Below are 26,924 nucleotides of genomic sequence, written 5' to 3' on the forward strand. Positions count from 1 at the left end.
CACAGGTGGGGCATTTGTGTCCCTTGAGTTACCCTCCATGCCACTGCTGTCTCAACCCTCAAGACAGTAAGCAGGGTGATCATAAGGTTCACCTCCTTGGCTTCTCATCTCTCAGGGACCACTGTTCTTTCTTGCCTGATGTCCTGTGTCTTAAAAATCATTGTTTCATACATTTTGTCAGAGTTTGGTGGTGGTTGTTTTAGGAAGGGGGGAAATCTAACCCCTCTTAGTCCATCTTGGCTGGATAGGAAGTCTCTCGGATTATTTCTCAAAAATTCAACCATAGCTTTGTAAGTCAAGCAGTATCTTAACATAAAGCTCAGTATTTAAAACAAACTGAAGAATGTTTTAATTGCTCTGTGTGTTTGTGTGTGTGTGTGTCCTGTGGGGCACTGCTACAGTCTTTAAACTGCCAACGTAACTTACAGGGCCTCTTGCTGATATATGCCCTCCCAACTAATTAGGTTTTTTCCACAAGATGAGTCCTATTTTTATTTGTGCCATTTAGAGACAGTTTCGTGGTTCATTCATTCATTCCTTCAGCAAATATTTTGATTACCTACGACGTGTTGTATAAAGTGTTGGAGATAATAGTGATGAATCACACTACCCTTAAAAATCTTGCCATTTTATTTTCACACTGAAACTTGTACATGAGTATTCAAAATGACTCTATTAGTAATAGCCCCAAGCTGGAAATACCCGAATGTCCATAATGGATAAATGGTTAAACAGACTGTGATAGAGCCATAGTGTGGAATACTACTTAGCAATAAAGTGTAATGAGCTATTGATGTGGGCAACAGCTTGGGTCAACCTCGAGGAAACTACGCGGAATGAAAAAAATTTATCTTAAATGGGTACATTATTGTTTGTCTCTATTTATACAACATTCATAAAATAACACAATTATAGAAATGGAGGACAGATTTGTGGTTGCCAGGGATGAGAGGGGAGGGGAGGGATTAGGTGTGGACCTGAAAGGGTGGCACTGGGAGTCTGTGATGATGGTGCAGTTAAGTGTCTTGACTGTTAGTGGGTGCTCCGAGCTACACATATGATAAAGTTGCATACAGCTACACACACACACACACACACACACGCACACACAAATACACAAATAAGTGTATGTATAACTTGTGAAGTCTGAATAAGCTCTGTGTACCAATGTCAGTTACCTGGTTTTGCTATTGTCATGTAACATGTTAACACTGGGAGGAGGAGGAGGGGCTGGGAAAGGTTATACAGCAGAGGACATTTCTTTGCACCTTTTTGTGAATTTTTAACTATTTCAAAATAAAATGTTTTTTCTTAAAAATCTGGCACTTCATGGGAGATGGGAGAAATGAAACAGCCAGTGCATTATAATACGACTCAGCGTATGGGAAGCACTGTAGAGCATGTGAGTGGAGGAAGATCTTAGTCCCAAGAGGCAGTGTCTCTACTACTCCCTTGTCTCCCGCAGTGTCCCTGGCAGCTCCTGCTTCTATTGGAAGGGTATGTATTAGCGGTGATGGGCTTGCGGAAGGCTTGTGAGCAGCCCTCCCCCACCCTCAGCACACATGGTGACGTGCCCTAGTCGTTAAGGCCTCAGTAAAATACCTTCACCATACAAGGCAAACTTTCTAAGAATGAGCGTGTACAAAGTAACAGGAGTCTCATGTTCTCATGACATGTTCAAACGTAAGTTCAAAGACCCATTCCAAATTTAAATATCAATGAGTTTTGGATTACACAAAGCTTTGGCTCATCTCAGACCCTATTCTGCCATCAGTACACGTCAACCAAAGCTTTACTGTGACCTGTTTAGAAATAAATAGCCTTTGTGTGTGGAGATGAACATACAGCTGCAGAGGGTGTTGTACATACACTGTCACTTGTTACTGGAACGTATTTTAAATCAGTGACAGACTGTCACGTATTTTGAGTTTTCTTAAGTTATAAAAGTTTTTCCCCCCTTGGAACTCAGTAGAAAATATATTATTTCTGATATGTTGGGGGACATATTTTGGTACTTGGTAGGAGGCACTAGGAAAGCCACTCAATGTGACAACTCAGTTATCTTAGAGTTTTTGTTAGGCTGTGTCTATTTCACAGATCTATGAAAAGGAGGATTTACAATATATAAGGTGGAAATATTGTGATGTGATTGGTTGTAGTTGTTCCAGAAACTCACCCCTCCTCTCAGTGTCAGGAAGACATCCTTGGAGTTGCCCTTGGACTAAGGAGGGTGTCTGAGTCTCTACCTGCGTGTGTTACTGGAATATTCACTGGGCAGAAAACATTTGTAGAGTTTTTAATCCGATCTGAGTCTCCCTGAAATAGAATTTTAAAGTGTATGGATAGGCGTTTTTGTCATTTACCTTTATGAACATAGCAGCCAATTTGAAATTGCTTATGTCTGCTTTTTGAAATTCACACTAGTTCTATCTTTTGAATGTCTTCTTTTTTTTTTTTTTTACATTGATGAAGTGGTGGGTTCTTGATCCATTTTTTTCAAACTTTTCTAACATAGCAATAATATATTTTAGATTTAACAGGTCATTTGTTATTGATCAGATCCTGATACTTTTTCTCATTTTTTTGTGGTGGCCAATTGTGTATTACCTCTCATTTTGACATTTTATTAATTATGATTTTCTGAAATAAAAACTTACTTGTGTGCTAAATCCTTTAAAACTGTTTAAGAAAACATACAATTACGTCAATAGTACAGGTGACTTAGTGTATTTCTTTCTCATTTTCCAGTAATTTGTGCTGACAGTGTGGTCTTGATTTTTAGATGGCCATGATATTTTCTGTATCCTATCCCAGCTCTGATTATCTGAGAAAATTATTACTTATTTCTTATTCTTATTTATTTCTTTAAAATGTATTTATTTATAAGGATTCCTAAAGTTACATAACATTCTATAGTTTTCTTACAGCCTTAAGATTGTACTATGTTAGTCTGGTTCTACAGTAAATAATATTACAAGCATTTTTTTTTTTTTTTGAAGAGGAATAGGTATTAACAGGAAACAGTGGCTTTTTCATAGATTTAGGAAACTCTGAATTTTTTTTTCTAGGCAGCTTAAATATCCTTGAAACATTAATTTTAAAATAAGTATTGCATAGGTACCAGTATAATGTCTCCAGTTCATGAGGGGAGAGGCACTGCCACCATCTCTGTTCTTAGCCGTGCATCTACCTGAGCAAAACTGAGCTGAGTATACTGATGTTCCCACCTGTAGCTAAGCCCGTCAGTTCCTGGACCAAAACCAATAGTAGGAAGCATATCCAGAGCCTTTGACTCTTTCTTCCTCAGTGGGTACATCTGATTGCCCAACTACAACTGCTAGGCTTACTGCTCAATCTCAGCTTGAATCTCTGTAGTCCTTGGGATCTGGGAGGCCATGACTCTGAGCCTAGTTCCAGGGGTTTGTGTGGCCTCACTGTCACAGAAATTATCCCCTTCCTCTCTTTATGGGCCTAGGTCTCTGCTAGGTCTCCTTGGATCTTGGGATGCTATCTCTGTCCTCCCTCCACACTGTGATATCTTACAAAATATGATCAGATCAGAAGATGACCACCACCTGCCTGATGTCTGGGTATTTGGATAGTTGCTCCTTCCAATGCCTGATTTGATACTGTGTTACCTACAGCTGCATGTGACTTCAGACTCACTGTGCAGTTTGAATATTGTGCCAACAAATCTCACTGACCCTTGGGTGACAGCCTTGGATGGATCAGCTCTGTATTTATGATCCCAAATGTGAAGACTGGCCCGATACTGGTAAACATCCATCATGCCTCATGCCTGTAACAGGGAGAAGGGCCACAGACCGAGTGAGTCTCTTGAGAGTTGTCTCTCACTGATTACACCATAGTAAGAGGCTCACTCATTTTCTTATTTGATATTTAACTCTTCTTATTTCCAAAAAGCTTTACCATAACTTACAGTAAGACCATTACAGTAAGGGGCAGAACCAAGGCAAATAAGAAAGAAGGGGTGGTGTTAAACTGAACCAGAAAATCTAGGCTGTATCAAAAAAGCCTGCATTTGAGTAACTTGAATTTTAGACTGAAGCATTCTGCCAGAGAAAAAGGGAGGTATAAAAACTAATGCCACTTACTATCAGGTCAGAGTGGGGCAGGAGATTCAGTTCATCAAGAAAGATGCTCTTGTTTTCTCAACTGTGCATTTTGGGGGAAGAGTGTTTTGTGGCTCCTTATATAAAATTTTTATATCAGATAATCATTTGAAATGCCAGTGCATGTTGCTGAATTTTATCCTTCCTTTCTAGCATGAAATACTTAAAAAGTTATCCTTCTTCAAAATGCCTTTGGACTAGCACTGTTCAATAATTTTCTAGTATCCACAGTAAAAAGTAAAAAGATATATGTAAAAATAACGTAATAATATACATATTCCATTTGAAATATCCAAAATAATATGATATCAACAGGTAACCAATATTAAAAATTATTGGTATATTTTACTTTCTTTTTTCTTTTGTAACTAAGTCTTTGAAGTCCAGTGTGTATTTCACACTTACAGGACAACTCAGTTTGGACTAATCACAGTTCAGGTGCCTCATAGCCACATGTCAGTGGGTGGAGTGGTGGTGGGAAGGGCAAGTCTCGTTTGTTGTCATATGATTGTGACAGTTTCAGTCTTGAGATTTCTCAGCTACAGTTATCACCAGGAACCTTGAACAGCAAATTTTTCAACGTTCTTTGTGCTGGGTGGTCGTTAATCGAGAAGTTATCATTTTATGTCAGCAAGAATTTGATGAGAAGAAATAGATTCAGTCATTATCAAGAAAGCGAGTAACTTGTTCTGAAAACTTTTGGGCTCTTACTTTCGATTCCTTCATCCCTAGTAAATGCACTAATTTATATTATCTGGGAGATTCTCTTCATCTATTTTTATGCCATCTGCTTCCTTAAGACTTCCATGATTTCACCAGCGTCTCTTCTGGGGTTCCCATGGAAATGAGTTTGTAGTTTTTCAATGATATTCATGACTTTTTGCTTGACATACGGTTACTGGTTAATTCCTTTGTTAGACCCTTCTTGAGAACTGAGAGTTGCTGGCTGTCCTCCTCCCCTTTGGTGCTTTGCATGGAGTAAAGTGTAGTCTGTAATGCTTGTTGAATAAACACATATATGTCTTCTCTGAATTATGGCCTGGAAAGCAGGAGCATACTTTTGACTCATTGGCATAATCGTAGTGACTAATGTGGGGGATGCACTTGGTGCTTAATGAATTCTTGCCGACTGGACCCAGGACTTATAATTGTCCTTCCTAGTCTTAGTCCAAAAGTATATCCATCAAACTGTTAAATTGCATCCCTGGAAAGAAAATCACTGTTTTCATTTGGGGGAAGAAATACAAACACACACATCACCAACCTTCCTTGCTAGTTCCTAACTGACTCTATGAAAAAAGGAAAGAATTAATAAAGAAAGTGACACTACCTTTAGTTTAATGCCAAAAAAGTATAATATACAATTTTTGCCAGAAGAAAGTAGGACTATTGTTGTAGGTCCTAAACATTATGATGAAAGAATCTAGTTTGTGCGTATTTGAATCATTCATTCTTTCATCCAGTACACACTATACACCTATTATAATTAAAACATTGTGTTAGGCACAGGGGTAAAAAAAAATGGTAAGTTTTGATGCTCAAGTTACTCACATTTTAGTTGGAAAATCAGATCATGCCAAAGATCTTTTTCAAACATTTGTAAGTTTAGAGCAAGCTAGCTGCTAATGGGAAAAAGATTCAGTAAATCTAATTTTCAGTCTGTTTTTCCTTCAATGGTGTTGGCTAGTAAGTATTTTTAGAATAAATGTGCAGATAGTAGTTTGTTTTTAAAAATGTTACATTATTTGGCATTTATTACATTTTATTTATTTCCTTGATTGATTAATTGCAGTTAAATTACCTTAGCATGCTAGAATAGATTTTACAGATTTTGACATATGATTAAACAGCATAAAGCATAACTAATGTGGTTTTAGTGGCATGCTATGTATTAAAGCATAAAATTTAAACACACACTTCATCAGGAATTTTTGCAGTTACAGTGAATTAAAAAGATTCAGATATTGGAACTCTCCCCTACTGAACCCGCCCCTTAAGGGAGGGGCAGGAATTTTATAATTGAGATTATTTTGAGTGTCCTGACATAACTGATTGACTTTAGTGATGTGCCTTGAAAGTTCAAATTCAAGATGTGCACTTATTTCAGTCAGCTTATTCTGAATGTTTAAATCAGAAATACTATTTCTGGGTATTCTGAATAACTTGTTGTACATTTATTCCTAATAGTGAGCATTTGGACTAATGATGGATTACTAATGAGCATGTAAATGTACCACCTGATTACATTAATATATGATCTTCCATGACGAGGTCTCAAATGAACATTTCTAATATGTATTTCTTTTCCCCACATGGCACTGTGGTGTATACTGAAAAGGACTGAGACAAGGGTGTTTTTCTTAAGAGCCACTGATTTAGTCAATTATCAAAAATCACATTATAATAAATGCTGTTCTAAGAATTTTGATTAACCTTTAAATAAATGTTACTTTGGAAAAAAAATATGCCAAATGTGTTAATGATAAATTGTGAAGTGGTAGTAATTGCAAGCATGGCTTTATAGATAATATAGTTAATTGATACAATCCTTTCAAACATATATAGCACATCAGCTGCTATGAGGCTGTGTGATAGTAATGGTGTCTATGACATTTTTGATTCATTGGAGATGACATGATCAAAATGGAAACTTAGAGTGCACACCAGGGTCATTCCCTCATGGACATCATCTGGTGCCCATGGTCAAGTAAATTTTTAATGGCACGTAGTCACTACACACCTTTCAGCCTTCTAGAGAGGTAAGTGTACATTGATCTGTCCTAATTAGCCTTGCAGAGTACTTCAGACATCCTTGCATGAACACTATTATTTAATAAAACGGGAGCTGTTTTTTTCACAAGCTCAGCACTTGCTCCTTGGATGGCGGTATTGTTTTTTTAAACTCAAGTCTCATACTCATTCTTATCTTTGTCTAGCAATGTAGTATCAATGCAGCTGAATAAAAAAGTAAGCAAAATTAAGGAATGGGTCTGATTGTGAAGGTTCATTGCTATTATAAGAAACCCACAAAGCGCACATCCATTCCTTTCCTAATGTATAGAGTGCTGACTGCATAAAAGTGCTTGGAAAGACATTAAGGATATACAGACAATTCTGTTGAGGTGTGCAGTGGGATGCTTTTATGTTTGGCAATAAAGGTGGCTCTGGAATATCTGATTTGCAAAATAAAGGCAATCAAAACAATTTGTAGTTATACTAGATTGGAACATTAGGGACATCTACTTTTTAAAATAAATAGTTTAGTTTTCATCTGAGTTTGAGGTGTCTATAACAAGGAATCTTGAGTTTGTTCAGCATTGGAGTAAATTAAGCATTGTTTATAATTACCTGACAGGATTTGGAGATTGGGGAATTTCTAGTGTAGATGCTTCTTATAATTGTGGTGTTAGTCAGTTCCAAATGGGATACAGACCAGATGGTGTTAAGTCCCATCCCAGGGATAAAGTCTACAGCCAGAACTTCTTAGAGGCATGAATGTCACTTGGTAGATGTGGTTCACAGGTTACTGGATTATTTTGTTCTTAAGAAAATGGAACAAGAGTGGGTTCCTGTTGAGCTGGAGCGCTGGCCATTGATGACAATGTTTGGAGTTGCCCTTGTAAGCAAGGAAATCAGACATCTCTTCCTGCTGTTTCATGACCACAGAGTTGGCCATCAGGCTCCTCAAATGCCTCCTTTACCTGCTTGCTGATGCCTGAAGTTGCATAATTAGAGATTAAAATTTTTGGATTTTGCAAATACCCCTAGAAATGATAACACTTTGTTTAAATCAGATCCATAAAACTCAGTGTGAGTGAGCATACAGCTCTTCCTGGAGAACAGGTTTTGAAAGTGGGGTGGGTAGAAAAATATGAGGACCCTGGGCAGCAAGGGTGTAAGAGGAACTGCCTTGTGGGCGTAGTAGGGACGAGATAGAAGGCTCTGAGTGAGGAGGCTTGGAAGAGCAGAAGACACAGTTTACTCTCATTATCATATAGGAAACCTCTAAAAACGGCAGGCTTTCTAATTATAGTTTTAAAACCCCCTTTAAAAATCCTTGTTTCAGTGTTTTTAGGTATATAATTTATGATTTCATTGCTATCAGATATTTTCTTTGAATTACCTGCTTCATTTACTTAAGAAGCATTTCTGAAATAACTGCAAGGGGCTAAATAGTATGTTGGATGCTAAGGAAAAAAGACATGAGTCCCATCGTAATGTCGGTATCATTACTATGTTTTTGGCTACAGGTAACAGAAGACCCAACTTCAGATGGCTGTAGGAATAAGGAAATTTGTTGGTTCTACCACTGAAAGTCCAGCAGTAGGGTGGAATTCAGGGACATTTGAATCCAGTAGTTTTGGCTAAGTTTTCCTTCCTTTCTTTTTCCTTACCTTCTCCATAGATCAGCTTCATCAGTGGCTAGGAGCAAGATGGTTATCAAGTGAAAAGGGCCATTTCAGAAGCTTTCTGGAGGAACTAGGAAGGCTTTCCCAGAAGCTTCAAAGAAATCTCTTCTTGGATTTTATTAGCCCAAGAGGCCAAGCCTTTATAGGCAATTACAGGACTGGTGGATACAGATGTGTATGGGTTCACTGAAAGCATCGGGGAGGGGCATCCGTTCTAGACTGATGGAGATGGGGATTCGGGAAGGATTCCTTGAAGAGATGCTGTTCAAACTAAATCCAAGAGGATGAGAAGGAATAAGGAGGTGGGAAGGGTATGTAGGGAATGAGGGATGAAGGTGCAGAGTTGCGGAAGTGAGAGAATACATTGCACAAAAGTAGCTCCCTCACTCATTCCTTAGGTCTCAGCTTCACCTTATCTTGCCTGCGAGGTTTAACAGACCCTTGTATGGTCTTCCTGGTTCCCTATGCTCATCCCGTCTGAACCGTCACCACACTTCATTGGTATTTGTTTAACTGCCTGCTCTTCCCCGTTAGACTGATAGGGCAGAATCCATGCCTGTCTAATTGCCTCTCTATTCCTGGTGACTAGCATGCTGCCCGGCATCATAGAGAGTTAAGAGATGTTTGGTGAATGTTCAAGTGAATGAATGATTTATTATTATTTTACTAAATGACAGCATTTGGGCCAGTTCATTCCTACATTGATAAGAATGGTAATAACTTTTATGGCCCTGATGATTCTTATAAATAGTCATAAAACGTGGGAAGTAAAACTGAGTCTTGAGGATTCTGAGTTTTTTTAAACTCTGATATGACCAACTATTTTGAATAGAATTTCTCGTGGGTAGTTTTTAGAATTTGGAGTTTCTGGAGTGTTGGAATTTCTAACTAAATAATTAATGATTTTATTGATATTAGGCAAAAATTACCTTTCTGTCTGTTCTTTTATATGTAGTATACTAGTTATAGACCATGGAGTTAGGAAAATATTTGGCTAGATTCTACTACAGTGGATTTTCCACTTGAAATTTTAAAGTAAGCCTTCTGGAGGGGAGGGTGTAGGCCCAAGTGGTATAGAGCATGCTTAGTATGCAAGAGGTCTTGGGTTCAATCCCCAGTCCTTCCTCTAAAAATAAATAAACCTAATTACCTCCCCCCAGAAAAAATAAAATAAATAATACAGTAATACATATATTAAAAAAATAAAGTAAGCCTTCTGTATTGAAATTAATTTATTGAAATAAATTAATGAAAAGATTTTTTTTGGATAGAATTGTATATAGTACCTGCTCCTCATTATCATCAATATTATAATTTGTAAATATAAAACATACAAGGTACTAAAAATCTGAAATGTCTAACTTGAAGAAAAGGAATATAATAATGGAAAAAATATAGTGAAGTCTCATGATGAAATCTAGCCCCTGATTCTATTTGTGATGTTAAGGACTTTTTTTGGTGCAGGGCGGTTGTCTGGTGAGTCCCTAAAGGCAAATCTAGATGTTTTCCCAGAGTGTGTTGTAAGTCTGTTTTACGTAGTCTTTCTCAGTGCCTTTAAAATTTATTTACCCTTACAAGTTTGAAATCTTTTAATTTAATGTATTCCTTATTATGTCATTTACATAGAATGATTTTATTAAGTCCTAATTTTTAAGCTTATTTAGCGTCTTCCAAGTTACAAGAATTGTTTTTAAAATGGAAAACACTGTTTCATTAATTATGAATAACTTTTGCACATTTTTTTTACCCAACCTGTGATATATTTGGGATGCTTCCCATTGGAAAACACTTTTGAGCAGTTCATGGCATTATGACCTAAGATTTCTGCTTCCTGGAAGAAATCATGGGGCAATGTAGAGTTGGTAGTAATAGTAAGAACTGCGAAAGTGCTACCACTCAATTTCTTATTTCGTGTTATCATCAAAGATAGCACTTCCCTTTACATAAAGAAACGTCCTATTCCTGTAATAAGTTCTTTATTGTCATTAAGAATTAGCTTTCTAAAGGTAAGTTGTGATTATTCAGTTGTATGTAAGAAATAGAAAGATCAGAATGATCTTTATGATTAACTGTCACTGGGAATGACTTTATAAAATTCCCATATAATCACCTTACATGACAGGTAGGAGGTGTATTTCTCAGGTTGAAGGGAACAAAGGGGTGAATGACCTGTGCCATTACAAACTCTGGTTGGTTGGGATATCCCCTGCTTTAAGGAAGGAGAAGGAAATAACCTTTATTGAGAAGCTTTTTTGGAGGTTCTGATCTTTAGGGTAGAATCATGGGGCTGGTAGAAATTTTTAGAAAGTATCTGGTCCAAGATTCTACCAAGAAGAGTGCTGGGCTTAGCAAGCTTAAGCCACTTGCCTGGAACAGTGCATGATTAATGAGCCCTCAGAGGACGCGGGGCTAGTGCTCATGTCTCCTGTTCTTAGACTTATGGATGTGCTTTGCACAATGTCACGCTGCTCTCTTGGACTCTTCAGTCCCGAAGAAACTCAACCAGATGTGAGAAGCAAAACCCTTTTGCATGAATTTGTTAATCAAACTATTATACTGGTTTTGCAGTTTTACAGAGTAGAGATTTACTGACTTTAGAAAGTTAAGGAGTTAAGCTCCCCCCACCTGCCCGCCATTCCCAATACTAAACAAAATATACTCATAATTAAAAAAAAAAAAAAACCACAAAACTTATTTAGGAAACTTTCCCTAAGTTCACCGGAAGCCCAGGCTCCTCCCGGAAAGAAAGCAGGTGGAGGCTGTTCAGGCGAGGCTGTGCATTGTGTGTTTCTCCGCCAGAGAGCTCGGGAGATTGGCATTGCTCTGCAGTAGTGTCACAGCCCGCAGTCATTTAATGCCTCTTCTTGTGAGGCCAGGATTCCACGCCCAAGTGCATTTAGTAGGTCAGTACAGTAATTTTAAATGTCTTTCTTTCAATCTTTTGCCATCTTCAATTATACCTTTCCACCCTACTATTTGTGTAATTTTCTTCTGTCTGAAGTCTCTTTACTGTTGTTCTCTATTGCACAGCGTGACAAATTACCCATCAAGCCATATCTTTTCAGCCCAGAAATGCGCAATAACACGGAGTCATGGCATTATCGCATGTTGTGCACTTTATTTCCTCACCGTTCATTCAAGTGTGTCACTTTATTTTCCTGGCTTCCTTTTGTCATCACGGAGATTAACCATTTTATCCTTCCTCAACTTTAGAAACAATTAGAATTTCATTATAGTGGAAGCTGAGAGTGAATGCTTGCTCAGTGCTATACAGAGTATACTTTTCATATTATCGGTGGCAAAATTAAAGCCGTGAATCCTGAGTCCTTTTCAAAGGAGAGACTTTGGAGGTTATTATACAGCTAAGTAACCCGGGCTCTGGACAAGAGAATTATTTGAGCCTCTGGCCACCAAACACATTAACTGTGAGAAACCATTTAGTCTGACGTTGAGTACCTGATTCTTCTGTTCTCCTGGGAATTATGAAACTCTCTGGAGCCCATGTGTTCTATACACAAAATCTTTTTATCCTCCTCTTAGCTTTGGCTAAATACCAATAGTGTACAGTGTGCAATGAGATACAATAGACATTGCGAGTATGTGTTAGAAAATCAATTGGTATTGATGCTCTAATCAACGGGGCTGCAGCTGGTATGTAGACACATCACTGGAAATGGTGATTAAGATCGCATTCAAAAGCATTAAAAAAAAACCCACAATGTTTAGATCACTGTTCAGATAGATTGCTTTTTTACTGGGATAGATGAGTAGGAGCTAGTGATACTTCTGGATTCTGCTAGATTAATTTCTAAGATACTTTATAACTTAATACATGCTATGTGTTAAATTTACAATTTCTTTTAAGTGATATATTTATAGGATGCTGGACAGTGGTTGTTGATAAACAAACAAAAAGTTCAAGGTTCTTTTGCCACAGCCGACTTCCAGCCTGCCAGACACTACACACGAGCTGCTCTAGAGAAAGAGTAGGGAAAGGAGAGGGGTGTGGTCACCACGTAGCTTTAGTCTAAAAACACTCTTAGGACGAGATTGCGAGGGCAAGGGGAAGAGAGAGAGCATCAGAGAGAGAGGGAAAGAGGGAAGGAGAGATGGAGAGAATGAAAATGTGAAATAGTCTGGAGGATCATGGTATGGCAAAGGAGGTTTTCAGAATTTAAAGAAATGGAACAGAGGGCATGTGAGGGAAGGTTTCTTATCCAGGTCTTTCCAACCCATGAGCAAGTAATTAGCTAAAAAATTCTTTTAAGAAAACGTAAGGATGAAAAGAGACTTAAACTGGAAACGGTGGTGGCTCTCGTAAAACTCTCCATTTTCTAAACTAGATCCATGTTTTCTTATGAACACCTTTAGGTTGTGCTAAAAATAGAGTGAAAGTTCAACCACATACATAATTTTCAATTTTAACTTTTTTTATAAATAGAGAATGAGCTGGATGTTTAAAATAAATCTAGGTACCGAGATCCTGCCTTTTAACCTCTGCATTGTCTTTGACATTCAGCTAAGTCTAAAAGTATGAAGCCCAACTAGAAGGTGGAAGAAAGGTACCAGAACCATGGAATCTGAGTGTCTTTTAGAAATAGTTACCATTATAGAAGAGACAAGCTATTGATGTTATCCTAAGCTTGGGATTTCAGGAAGGTAAAATGCTACTGAGAGGAAAGACTGACAGATACTTTAAACATTTGACAATAGTTTTTTAAACCATAAAACACATCGAACCTTCCCACATATAATTTTTAACTAGCAGCCAGTAACTAAAAGAAAAAAAAAGGAAAGAAAAAAGGGAAAAGTGAGGGATTTCTGGGGAATGAAAGAGGAAATAGCAGCAACAAATTAAAACTTCGAACACCCTAGGTTTCAAAATAGTTTAAAATGTATTTTTGCATGTGTTCGTCACAAACTACCTGCAGATAAAACAGGAAGGCATTATTAAAGCCCTTTTAAGAGATGGAGAAAATGAGACTCCCTAGAAAAGACTTACATGAAGTCACACAAGCAAATGGACAAAGTGGTACCAGAACTGAGGTCTCCAGAACTCTGTTGTCCAGTATGGCAGCCGCTAGCCTCTGGGGCTACTGAGCACTTGCAATGTGCCTAGTCCTGTTTGGGACGTGTTGTAAGTACAGAATACACACCAGACTTCAAAAGTGACTACAAAGAAACAGGAATATTTTGCATGACATTATGGATATGTTGGATTAAATAAAAATATTAAAATTAATTCATCTGTTTCTGTTTACTTTTTAACATGGCTGCTAAAAAATTTAAAATTATCTATCTGACTTGCATTTATGGCTTGCATTGTGTATTTCCATCACGACTCTAGGCACCTCATTTAGGAGTCTTCCAGAAAAATAAAGGGAAGGAAAAAATGAAGGAGAATTGAATATCGTGGCGTTTGAAGCATTCATTCTGCAACTGTGTCTTAGTTTTAATTATCATTTCAGTTCGATTCAGTGAAGAAAAAACATTGAGTACCTAATATTTATAAGGGTGTTTCTAGGCAATATGTTTAGTGTGTTTTGAGGAGAGGGGATCATAACAGGGGGAAAGAATATCTTTTTCTGGAATTCTCTAACCAGATAGATCCACAGGAGAGGAAATATACAAAAGATTGTCTCATTAGACTTTGTCAGATCTGTTACAAAGGAACCATATGTTGTATAGATGTGCAGAACCTGAGATTTTCCTGGCTGGGTGGGTACGTCTGTCCCAGGCACCCAAGGGCATCTTGGCAGGTGCAGGGAGGGAGGATATGCGGTCTGTCACATGGCCTGTCGAAGCCACTTCCACCTACACAGGGGAGGATCTTGGCTGAGGACAATCGTGTGAAGCACATTAAGGAAGAGCTATATGAAAAACGCAGCTCAGAGTAGTAATAAAGGAAATGTTGAAAAACTAATGAACCGTAAGATCTCTGTGCTCGTCTCTTAATAGGCACATTGTTGAATAACACTGGTGTGTGCTAGGTTAGTTATAACTCGTTATATCCGATTTCATGAGCTGTGTGGCAGGGCGCACCTAGTTCTTGAGAAAAGGAATGAACCCACTGTTGTCACTTAGAACACACCCCAGTAATTACTGCTACAGATCCCAGTCTCAGAAAATATTAATATTTTTACAGTAACAGTTCTCAAAACCCGGAGTGCAACAAAAGAAAATTGAACGACTGTTGCAATTTTTCAAGGTTTGAGCAGAACGGAGAAAATAGACTTGTGTGATTTTTTTTTTAAATGAAATTTCACTTTTAAAATTTGAGATCTATTTGAAATCTGTCATTTTAAAATTAATAACTGTTTTCCTTCGACGCAGTCTGTGTGAGGAAACTGAATCCACTTCTGAACAGTTCTCCTGCCTTCCCAGATACATGGAAATTCACTACTGTTGCTGACAAACAAAATGCCACAAGATTTGTCATACAAATCACATTATAAGAGGTTCCAAAAACTTGACAACGTTGACAGTTGTTTTCAGCAAATGGCTGCTTTACTCTGTACTGTCAATGTTGATGTCCTTGTGCACATGTAAAAGAGCAATGTGATTAAGGCAAGCTTGTCCACGCTATATCTGAGCCAAGTTTTCCGTCTCCGCGTGGCACTGAAAGATTGCTCAGCTGTTGCAGATAAGGCAGGAATAGCTAGCAGATTTCTGCCATTTGAAAAAAAAAAAAAACATTCTCTGGGCATGCATTTCTGTAGGAATTTACCAACATCTGCTGCTGACCTAAAGTTTTCTATAGAAGTGGCATATTTAATTTGTATAAGTAATTCACAATGGCATTGGGCAAGCCCAATTTCCTTCAGAAATAATGAGTTAACGTTCACCAAGAAGAGATGGGTTGAAGTTGAATAACACTGATATTCATTTTCTAAATTGTCATTGTAGCTTCAAGCCTCCTACTTTTTTTGGCCCATCGTACATTTATTTTCTGCATGTTCTGTAAATTATATTTCGGCAGGGAAACTTTTTAGAAAGAAGAATAAAGAGCTGAGAGATTTTGGTGATTCCACAGAAGGCCTACACTTCACACTTATCTTTTTTTTTATAGGCTTCTGAAAATGTTTGATTTTTGGAAGCTAATTTATTCTGGGAGAATTTTGTAGTTGAATTTTAGTGTGATTTAAAATTGTCATCTGTGCTATCTGTAAAAGAACATATAGGATTTAGGTCTTTCCCATTGTCAAAATGACTTTTGATAACCTTTTATTCTTTTGACTTTGGGCATGATTTATAGACCATTTTATTTACCACTGCTCATTTAAAAAATTTGTCCTCAGTCTGTTTATGTTATCTTAATGTAATTTCTTGTGAAATATGAATACTCTTCAGGTAAAAATACAAAACTTAACTTAGTCCTGGCAACTCAGACCTGTCTTGTAATGCATTTGTTATTTGATTCATCTATTCTTATTCTTGGTCACCTTCTAGTACAGCTGCATGCTTTAACTGTCTGACTGGTCTTTGGAAATCTTAAGCCACATTCTTTGGAACAGTTGCTTCATGTTGGTTGAAATTCTCTGTGGCACTTTTTTCCATTCACAGGAGCCAACAGCCACCATAGCAGACACATAGTTTCCAAGAACTCAGGCATGGTGCATGATTCCTGAATCTCAACAATTTCTTGTAGGAATTGGAATATGAAGTACAGTGTCTGAAACCTTTATGCTATAAAATAAAAAGTATACACTTACACCACAACATTAAATTAGCATACATAGTTTTAAAATGTTTTAATTCTCTTATTTAGCACAGGGACACAATCTTAAAATCCACTAGTAAAATTAACCCAATTAATTGAGCAAGTAATTAGCTAAAAATATTAGTGAAAAAAATATTTTAGGAAAAATTAAGGATGAAAAGAGATTTGAACTAGAAAGGATAGTGGCTTTCATAAAACAACTCTGTATTTTCTAATCTAGATCCACATTTTCCCGTGAACACCTTTAGGTTGTACTGAAAATATAGCAATTGAAAGTTCAAATTTTAAGTCCCAAATTACTGCCTTTCAGATCCATTGAGGCATCTAAAAAATGGGTCAAGGTAACAATGCATAATTTGAAAAGTTAACAAAAAGTTGCTAATGGAAATAAAATGAAAATCAATATAATTGAGATAACCTTTGAGGCCTGTCTTGTTTCCATTGTCAATTAAACATTTTAGGAAGCAGAAATCCTTGGGAAAAACTTGCCACAGCTAGCATCTTTATTTTCATGTAGCCAACGGAGAAGAAAGGAGAGATTTCCCATGGAGTGTTGAGATCCTCTGATTAAGCAACTGATTAAAAAAACTTGAGTGTTTTATAAAAAAGGAGATAGAGAAGGGCGTGCAGGCAGGAAAACCATGGACATGCTCTTTTTTCCTTGCAGATTTTTCACTTTCATAAATTTTTATTTTGTAAACCTCCATTAGAATTGTACCGATAATGACTTTTTTGTCTTGAATAACAGCATCGCATTTCTGTGATTTACGAAGGTCTAGTCTTAGTCTCTTCCTTAACTCTGATTTTGTGTGTATTTCCAGAAGTGCATAATCTGTCTGGAACTCAGGTCTTCTCACTCCCAACATCTTCCCAAGGCTTTGGTTCAATCCACGTAGAGATACATTATTGGTAGCCAAAAGCAACGAGTGTAAGGAAAATAAAATCATTACTTGTGCGTACGGTATAAAAAGAAATTCCTTTCTCTAAGTGAACACTTACAATCATGTTCTTCTATACCCATTCTGAGCTCATCTCCTGACAGTAGCTCTCAGGAGGGACGTGAAGGTAAGTTGTTCTTTACTGACTGACGCCTGTGAGGTGTCAGAAATCTGTTATGTTGGTAGCTTGAACAGTTGCACTTCCTGTTACCCTATCACTCCTGAAGGCCATAATCCTCCCATTTGCAAGGCGACTGGGTTTTACTGGTGGATGAAGGAGGATGGGACTGCTTCCCATTTGCTTTTGAACTTTCTCAGGATACTGAGAATTTCTTGAGACAAAAGTGAGGTTATCAATCATGCTGTAAATTCTTGTATGAAAGTTTTATTATGTTTTTCTGGGGCGTGCAAGATGAAATCCCTTTTCCTGGATATTCCTAATGTTCGGAAATACTTTTCTGATGGGTTGGGTTCTGTGTTATTTGGGTATGTTGCAAAATAGTAGCCAGGGTTTGGGTGTAAAATCAGGTTTAAAATAAATGGTCCCCCGAGAACTGGAGAGGTTTTCTCTCCAGGGCCCAAATCCTCCACGAGGGGCCCAGGGCCACTCTGCTCTGGCTGTGTTTCCGGGGAGTGGTAATTTGTGAAAACTTCTAAATGGGGTGAAGGTAGAGGGTAATTAAATACATCACAAAACTTTAAATTGTGTGTTTTGTTTTCTTGATGGATTATCAGTTATGATTAGAAAGCTACCATGATGCACTGTCACCTCCAGGATAAAGTCTAGGTGCCTCAGCGTGGCACAGAAGGCTTCATGCGTGTTTACTTTTCAGGCTCTTCTACATTACTTCTTTATAGCTACACCACGCTATGAACGCCTAAATGTTTCCATGTTCTGACCATATCTGGAATGTCTTCTGCCAGGAAGGCATTTCAGTTTTATCCACCTTTGGAACATGTATTCACTCTTTCAATATAGGGTTCAAGTGACATCTCCTTGGTGACTCTTACCCTGGAAGTCAGTAGGTCTTTCTGCTCTGTCCCTGTGGTTGGCATTTATTCATACTGTATCACACTGTAAGGACTTGAAGATATCTTTATCTCTCAGGCTAGACTGTGAGCCTTAAGAACATAAGGACTATATCATATTCATCTTTATATTCCTTTGGTCTTGAATAGTACCTGGCCTAGAATCGATGCCGTATAAATGTTTGTTGATGGCGATGTAACTTGGTACAATATTTGTGCCCAGCCTCTGGTCATTTGTGGGAGTTCACCTAATACCACAATCTCTGATATACCAGACATGTTGGGAAATCTGTCTATAAACAAAACACTCTCCATGCATATCATTGACATTCAAGAGCCCTTACAGGGTTCATTTACCTCAAATAATGTGTTTATTCTCATGCACGATTCATTTTTGTGGAGCCAGCATCATTGCTTTCAGTGTAACACTCATATAGGAGAAATAATTTAGATATATCACACAACTCATAAAGGAAGAGCAGAACCACCTGCCCACCATTTTGGTTTAAAAGTGTTCACTGTGGTTCAGAACTAAGGTTTGTAGAGAAAATTAACTATAAATCCTGAAATACTAATATTGCACGTAGCAACTGGTCAATTTTAAACATTCAGACCATAGTTAGGAATTAAGAAATAATCAGAAGGGCATAGGAATGCAAAGGAAAGAAGTCCACATCATCAGTCATGGTAGAAGAGCTCTTCATTCTTCTATCCCGAAGGAGCCAAGTCATTCTTACTCTTAGTTCTAACAAGCTTTTGTTTGTTTCCATGCCTTTAGGAAATTAGAAGGGGCAGATTACTCAAATTTGGGATTATCGTATTTGTAGATCCAGGCCAATGAAGGAAATGAGAAATGCCAGCTGATAATCTGATTCTAGAATGTCAGAGAAAGCAATGTAAAAAAGTGGAAGACAGAAAGGCTCAATTGTCTATGGAACATTTCAGTGTAGTTCTAGGTAATCTAGCCTCACCTCCAAAAAGGGCTGACCTTGTTAGGTGTTTCCTTGCCTCCATCTCTACTCTCTTACCTACCCATTTCTCCCTTTCTCTTCTCACAAGATCTTTTGCTCTTTTGTTTTTTGTTTTCTCTCTCTTTTTTTTTTTTTTTTTTTTTTGAGGAGGTGGGGGGCAGGTAAGTATATGCTATTTGATTTCCCAAAACCTTAGTTTATGCCTTTGGAGGTGTGCTCACATTCAAGCACAGGGTTAATATATGAACTAAACATCTGGGACTTCACTACCAGTCTACACACACACACACACACACACACACAGTATAAAAACTTCTGTTTCTGAATCCTTGTAGCTCCTGCTTGTTCCCCATGGAGCTCCCAGAATGTGCCCAATCTTCACCTGACTTCTCAGTGTACTTGTTCCTTAGATGCCACCAATACCTGTTCTGCCAGATCAGTGGTCTGTCTGGTCTCAGGGCATGGCTTTCCACTGCTGACTACTTCTGGACAACTTGACTAGGGAAGTTTGAGGTGATAACTTTAAACAACTCTGGATTTTGTCGCTGACTCACTAGAAATCTCCAATGAAATGTACAGAGTGATAATGGCCTTAGAAGGTCAGGGGAGCAGTAAAGATTCTCATAGAAGCCATGGAATTTTCACATCAGTATTGCCCGTTCGGCCATTGACTGCAATGGAGACAGTCTCCCCTATCCAAAGATGACTCTCCTCTAAAAAAATGCCATGTTGTGGGTTTCTTTGCTGGTCTCGCTGGCTGTTATAAACCTCCACAGACAGAATTCTTCAGCATTGATATGTGGTTCTGCACCACCCAAGTGAGGCGTATGCCTGGGGCTTTAGTTTGTGTAGCGCTGTTTTGCAGACTCTGAATTTTGAACTACTAGTGTTACCACCTTCCACTTAGTGATAATTTACTCTTCTTATTCTATTCCACGGTTGTGTTTTAGATCAAGTTCTTATGGTACAGTTTAGGCACTTTTATGTGCATTTCTGCTTGCTCAGATAAAATTACAACACACGACTTAATTATTAAGATGTGTATGTTCTTAAGGAAAGGCGTACTTGCCACCAATCTCTTCCCCTATTCCCAGCAAATCGCATCATGAAAATGTTTTGGAGAAGAAATGGTGCCATTCCCCAAGTGGCATTTATTATTATTTAGCAGCTCTATGAAGTGAACAATTAATTATTGAGTAATTCTAACAAAACTCTGCCATTCATCTTTGTTGCAAACATCATTTCCCCAACTAGTAGTTTCCACCCTCAGCACTGTCACAGGTCTGTGACTAGATCACCATCCCTGAAGACACATTTGGAACCCTTTGAGAGCTAAACATTATTCTTATTATTCAGCAACTGTTTGAAATTCTTCTGTTCATTTTTTGGGGTACTGAGAGCTTGTAGTCTTCAATGGAATTACCCCTTGCAAGATTAACATGCTAAACTGCTATAGTTAATAGTTTAATTGGAGTCATAGGTCAGTCTGCTGAATATAGGCCTAAGGAAATAGCATACAGAGATGTTGCCAGGAAAAGACAACAAAAGGTGGAGAGAGAGGTTCTAAAAGTAGGAGCTGGAAGCTCTAAATTTGTCTATTATCCATTTTATCTAAGTTATAAAAACTGCTAAACCCTAATTATTAATTAATTTACTGAATCATGCTGGAACTATTTCTAATATTTTTTTAAGGACCTGTATTCTCAGAGTGCTTGATTTGAACTTACATATTCTTTAATTTCTTAAATTATAAAAATGTTATGGTTTCTCCAACTCTTATCTTATTCTGTGAAAATAGGTGATTTCATCGCCAGTGACCTCTAAAATTCCTTTCAGCCTTAACTTTCTATGATTCTTTCTTTATATTTTTTTCCTTAGGAAATTTCTCAGGATGTTTGGTTCTGGTTCTCATTTGGGCAGTGGTGCTGAGGTGGTGGCTTGTCTCTCTGAGGTTGTCAGTTCAGGCGCATATTGGTGGAGGGAGCTGATACCACCAAGATAACCATTCGGTACTTTTTTTTATTTTTCGGCGTGAGTCTAAGATTTCGTAAGTATATTTGGCTCAGCATATGGCATTGTGCATAGATTTTCTTGTCTTTCCCTCTATTGTAATTCTAAATTTTTACAGATGATAGGAGGCACTGGTACCTTTAGAAGGATTTATAAAACACTTACTGATATTTCCTGTTATATTTCTTAAAAACCTGTGTCAGTAAATATACTGCCTAGAACAAAGCAGGCTGGAGATTTTTAATTTTAAAGAACCTTGTGAATATTGGTAGATAGATTTTTTTTTTTATGTTGGAGTAAAAACTCAGAATTTCTCTAATGCCTGGGCAACTTTCAATAAACATTTAGAAAAGTGGAAATTCAGTATTAAAGATGAAGAATGTTTTTTGAAAAAATTTTGAAGAATTTCCAGAACAAATGGATTGACTTTATAAAACTTAATTTCATTGACATAAAGTGGTGTGTTATAAATAGTAGATCCTTTGTTATGCTTTTTAGTTGATTTAAATGAAGAAGATATAGTTTAAGAAATCAATCCATCGGATTTGAGGTATCTCAAATAGAAATCATTAAACTCACATCTCTTAAAAATTAAATAATTGGAGTAGAATGGGAGAGAAAAAGAAGGTATTAGTAAATGAATACCTTATGTATAAAATTACTGGCAAGCCTAGTGGATTCTAATCAATAAAATCTTCATGTTGATTTTCCAACAAATGAGTACTTACTTACTGAATAACTATAAAATTGGTATAGTCAGTGTGCCTTCTTAAATATTAAAGGAAAACTGTCAAAGGTGTAAGAAATTGTGAATGCTTACTTTTTTAATAATAAGTATGTTTTGAATTAGTACACAGAATCAGCTCTACTGTTTTGCAGAATTAATAGTTATATATGAAAAAAAGTCACAAGGAACGTCCATTGAAGCAAATGTTGGAACTTTTAAACTGAAATTTCAAATGTTTTAGTACCATGTCCTTTCTGTGGTCTGCTGCTTTAACTTTATGGTGAAAGTCAATAAGAAAGTATAGTTTATACAGAAACATTAACTTTGAACAAAACTTCCTCAGACTGTGCTGGTGCATGAGGTTGAGCAGTGTGTTTTCCAGTCGTGTGCCGGGGGGCAGTTTCCCTGGAAGGAAGACAGGGAAGAAGTTTTCAAAGAAGTGAGCTTTTGCCTGCAGTGGCTTCAATGACTCACTCTGTTGCAGGGGATAATTTCACTGCGACCATTGAGATTTTTGCTATTTTCTTTCTGGGAGAAGGAATAGATGGGTTTATTTTAAGTACTGGGCAAAGGGATCGTTAGTGGGAATTCTGCACGAAACGACCCAAGATGTGAGCTGGACAGGAATCATTCATATTCTTAAGATAAGTTCCTTCAAAATATAAGTATAATTACCCTTGAAATGTTACTTTTGAATGTTTTTTTTAAAAGCTTTCTCCTTTTTTTCCTTAGAGAGTGAAGGAAACACTTACAATAATGACTGGGGTTAGTGGTATTTATAGGTCGGGATTGTCTGGCAGTCCTTCTTTTCATCTTCAAATAAACAGATGACTGTATGTAAAATAGCCATTATATACCCTGAGTATTTTAAATCTGCCTTTCGTGTTTGGAGTGCTCCTGACATCACCTGCAAAGATCAGCGCTGCTATCCTCAAGTTTCTGCTTTGCTTGCGTGTCCACGGAAGGCATAGAAAACTAAGCTTCGTCACGTGCTCTTGCCTTCCCGTTAAGAAACTCACCTCAGGCTAATGAATGCAGAGACAGGTCTGCACTGTGCCAAGGTTGTATGCAAACTGCTCAGGATCATTTGGGGCCCCACTGGCAGCTCTCAGGGCATTCCTGGGTTTACAGCCCCCAGAATATCTTGGACAGCGCCTGTTTCCCCAGCTCTGACTTGCTGCTAAGAGTCAAGCCACTATGTAGAAAGAAGCACCTTATTCTCATGGGGGCTGCTCTGCAGAGCAAGTGGACATGAATTCGCCTTTTCTGTGACCACAGTGTTGCTTAGGTTTGCTCCCCAGAAAAGCGCATCAGTACACTTGCAGCAGGTGGGGGCACTGCTTTATTGCCCGTTGTGGAATGCATGCCAAATAAAAACCACCACGATGTGTAATAGGGAATCTTATATGCTTTTCAGGTTACTCAGATGTTCAAACACGCATAACCAAGCATCAGTATAAGAAATTTTCCTCTAAGCTGTTAGCATATTACAGTCTGTGACTTTTCAACTCAGGGAATGATGCTCATTTCTCTATCTGTCCCATTCAAAACAACTTCTCCTTTATTGCATTTAGAACAGTGTAACTGAAAGGCAATAAGGAAAGGCAATATCACAGAGTGGTTCACATTACGCTGAATTTTATTGTAGTCTGACATTGTGAGTGAACCTTTGGAATCCTTGAAAGCAGCAAAGAGGCAAAACCTGCTTTTAATGGACTGAAGAAAAATATTCTGACATAGTGATAAGTGGGGTGACTTCCAGAAATCATGACTTGAAAACATTTTCTGAACAAGTGCTATTTCTGTGGTCCCAACTCAAAGAATGATATTAAAACAGCCTGCCATTGGCCAGAACTACTAATTTTTTCCTCTTCATTTTTAAAGCTATAAAGTGATCTGCAACTCTTCCAAACTCCAGCCCGCCCCCCCACCCCAAAAAACCTTGTCTTCCATTCTCTGCCAATTCTTCTCCCAAACGATTGTGTCAAGAATATTAGAATTTAGGTGCTATGAGAGCCTTCACTTTAATCTGTTTATTTTCTAATTGTAAAATGGATTCATTGTGGTATTTATAATTATGAAGTTTATATTTTTTATAAAAAGGACCAAATCATTTTATTATCTCCACTGTACTCTTGAAATTATGGCATTTGAATTGTTTTAGAGAACTTGCATGTATTTATTTTTCAACGACTATGGGAATTTCAGTAAGAATAGTAAAGTCCCCATCAACATGGGGCCCTTTCCCTAGAATCTTACGGTTCAAGTTAGAAACAAACTTAATTGAAAGACAGACAAGTTAAGAGTCACACATTTTTACAGGATGTTGGGAAAAGAATCTCCCCTTTTATTAATACAAATACCAACTATTTTTTCGCTCTTTCCTCCCTCGCCACCACTGCACTGTTCCTGTTCTCCGCTTTCCCCCAGTTAACCTCTTCCGTTGTTGTGTCTGGCACATAGTAGGTGCAGGGTCAATATTTGCATGTGTGAATGAATGAATGAAGGACGTTCGGGATACAAGGGCTCTTTGGTTCACTTGAGTCAGCTGGCTCCTAGCAGCATTCGCTGTATAAACTGGATGTGTTGTTGACGACTCTCTTTGCTCTTTGTGTGCATAAGCTAAGAATAAACAGCCCCGAAGGGGAGGGAGTGCTTCATTCATCAGAGGATTGCACCATCATAAACTCACCAAAGTGAACCACACAGAGCCAGTGATCACAGAAGACGGGCAGCCCAGGCCCCGTCATTAAATATAGAAGCCTGTCTTCACTGTTTTTATCCAAACAGACTCTCTGTATTTTGGAAATTTCCACCGCACTTCCTTTTGAGTTGCTTCTTTTCTCAAGATACCAAAGACTGACGCTTGTGAAAGGCTTGGTCAGGGAAGCTCTGCATCCCCCCCCCCCCCCCAACTGGGGAGACCATGGTGTTAATGCCTCTTGGCTGACTTTTATGTGCCTGACAGATTTCTGTATTTTGCTTGAGACTTTTTGGGTTTCTCTCCTAAGTGAAAGCACCTCATGTAAGAGAACGCCCAGTTTGCAGTCAAGACAACAAGCAGACTAGAAGCTCTAACATTCTAGGAGGTGAAGTTCAGTAACTGAGTCCTCTTTCTCTCGACCAAGTGAAAGCAATAACATCTCAAATCTATATCTTTCACTGAACACCAACCATATAAGAAGCTCAGGTAGAACTTGTTATTTGTGGTTTACCAGAGAGGTTTCACACACAAAGGCTCAATATTTTTTCTTTTCACTAGTGAATCATTTTGTATGTGCATGTGTGAGTGTTAAGTACCATCTTTATATTTGGTTATTTAAAGTATGTAGCATTTAATCCTTCATGTAGTACTGAAAGTATTTTTAATGTTTTTGTAGTTTTTAAATAGTTAATCTTGTAGACAATATTTTTATTAAATTTTAAAACATTTTGAACAGTAAAAAACATTTTTAAAATATTTTATTAACTTGTCTTAAGTATTACTAAGAATTTACGAAGAAAATAGATAAGAATAGTGATGAAGCCACAGCAAAGGGAGAGACTTGTCCCTGCTTTTGGGGTGACCATGTGATAACCAGACTGTGTGGGTTCACTGTGCTCTGAACTATCTCCCTGTCTCTGAGTGAGATCCAGTGTCACCTTGGCTTGTTTTAAAGATTACTTTCCTATAACACCTTATACTAACTTCTTGAATATGCTTCTATGCCTTGTTGCCTAAAAAAGCCAAACATACTCATGTTAGGAAGGTAAAATGGAATAGTACATTATGTGGAAGTTATTTGTAAACTGTAAGCTAGTGTTTAAATATGAGGTGGGATTAGGGAAGTTTAGGACATAAATTAGCCTCAGAAATTAAATGCTTATTAAGGAAAAATTCATTTGGTTGTCAACTCACATCTCAGTTGTATATGGATTTCTGGACTTTTTGAAATAGTCTGGAGGTGTCAGGACTTGTGTACCACAGACTCCTTACTTACCTGGCTACTGATCTTTTGGCAGCTTATAAGCCCTTTGGCAGAAAATGCAGTTGCAAAACTTCTAGGTCTTCTGAAGTGGGTTTGTAGCCAGAGTCCTACTGATTATTATTTAGCGTAGTGAACACATTTAGATCGCTTTTTCTGTCTCAGGACAGACTGGAAGGGAGAGGTGAAATGATATTAGACACATAGTCTATGAGAGGCACAGCAGTAGGAAAGTCCTGACCGAGAACCTGGGACTGAAGGAGAAAGCAGCCATCGTTCAGGACAACAGGACACGTGGTTCTGTAAACTACAGTGGAGACTCAGTGATAACATGACACAAAGTTTGACATTTATATTCTGAAACATTTTTTTTTATGGAGGCCAGGGCATTTAGAAAACATTTGAGAGACTATTTAATGAAAATGATTAAAATGAAGATGTTTAGTTTACATACTCAACAAATACTCATTTGGAAAATGCATACCTGGGGCCATCTCACTAATAAGATGGTACTATGTTTAGAATTGAAGTCAGTTCCCATCCATTCTCTCAGAAAATGATCTTTTTTTCTCTTATAGCCCCTCCAAGACTTAATTCTCAGAAGTTTTGGCATAAATCAAAAACATTCTTTGGTAGATTGTAGTATCTTTTTTAAAAAATGAAATATAGTTGATTTACAGTATTATATTAGTTTCATTATAGTGTAGATTATAATATCTTAAAACACTTGTGAAAAGCACAAGAATTGCTATCTGGAGTACTGGCAAAAAAGTCCAATAAAATCTGTATTTCTTCTACTCTCCCTTTGACGCTGATACAGTCACTATTCTCCTGATGACGTAAATTATGCAGGTAAATCTATACAGGTAAAATTCTGTTAACGCCAATGCCACTACAAACAGTGGCACTTCAAGAGTGAGTTTGGGGGTTCCTGAGGACATGACATTAAAAACCTAGTGTTTTTGATATTACTGAAAAAAGAATTCAATATATAAATCATGTTTTATAGTAAATGCTTCATT

The 26,924-nt window shown here is 37.7% G+C and overlaps 1 long non-coding RNA gene across 1 annotated transcript in view; it reads left to right on the forward strand.

Annotated features, from left to right (window-relative positions):
• The window catches only part of LOC106730042, a 455,276-nt gene that overhangs the window by 19,230 nt on the left and 409,122 nt on the right, over positions 1–26,924 (forward strand). Inside the window, exon 4 of the long non-coding RNA XR_004318244.1 lies at positions 21,079–21,247. This is a non-coding gene — a long non-coding RNA (uncharacterized LOC106730042). The remainder of the gene's footprint in view (positions 1–21,078; positions 21,248–26,924) is intronic.

Source organism: Camelus ferus, chromosome 3 (assembly GCF_009834535.1).
Source record: "Camelus ferus isolate YT-003-E chromosome 3, BCGSAC_Cfer_1.0, whole genome shotgun sequence".
In the NCBI taxonomy this organism is placed as follows: domain Eukaryota; kingdom Metazoa; phylum Chordata; class Mammalia; order Artiodactyla; family Camelidae; genus Camelus; species Camelus ferus.